Below are 955 nucleotides of genomic sequence, written 5' to 3'. Positions count from 1 at the left end.
TACAGATAGCCCAATAAACCAACGGGCATTGTCAGTAGGAGGCCCTGGCGCATGAATCTGAGCAGCGGGAACGACCTCGGACCACCAGGGGCCGTGAAAATCACAGTCTCATGAGGCCGGACACTAAGGGTCAGGGGAAAATCCAATATATATCTGGTGATATCTCGGGTGCTATTAGAGGTAGCGCAATAAACCAAAGTGCATTATCTACAGGAGGCCCTGGCGCATGAATCTGTGCAGCGGGAGCGACCTCGCACCACCAGGGGCCGTGAAAACCACAGTCTCATGGGGCCGGACACTCAGGGTCAGAGGAAAATCCAATATATATCTGGTGATATCTCGGGTGCTATTAGAGATAGCGCAATAAACCAAAGTGAATTATCTGCAGGTGGCCCTGGCGCATGAATATGAGCAGCGGGAGCGACCTCGGACCACCAGGGGCCGAGAAAACCACAGTCTCATGGGGCCGGATACTCAGGGTCAGGTGAAAATCCAATATATATCTGGTGATATCTCGGGTGCTATTACAGATAGCCCAATAAACCAAAGTGCATTGTCTGCAGGAGGCCCTGGCGCATGAATCTGTGCAGCGGGAACGACCTCGGACCACCAGGGGCCGAGAAAACCACCGTCCCACGGGGCCGGACACTCAGGGTCAGGGACAAATCCAATATATATCTTGTGATATGTCGGGTGCTATTAGAGATAGCGCAATAAACCAAAGTGAATTATCTGCAGGAGGCCCTGGCGCATGAATCTGTGCAGCGGGAACGACCACGCACCACCAGGGGCCGAGAAAACCACTGTCTCATGGGGCCGGATACTCAGGTTCAGGTGAAAATCCAATATATATCTGGTGATATATCGGGTGCTATTAGAGATAGCGCAGTAAACCAAAGTGATATATCTGCAGGAGGCCCTGGCGCATGCATCTGGGCATCGGGAACGGCCTCGG

Source organism: Nomia melanderi, unplaced genomic scaffold (genome assembly GCF_051020985.1).
Source record: "Nomia melanderi isolate GNS246 unplaced genomic scaffold, iyNomMela1 scaffold0014, whole genome shotgun sequence".
NCBI classification, from domain to species: domain Eukaryota; kingdom Metazoa; phylum Arthropoda; class Insecta; order Hymenoptera; family Halictidae; genus Nomia; species Nomia melanderi.
The sequence above is the reverse complement of the archived record's forward strand: the minus strand, read 5'-3'. Positions refer to the sequence as shown.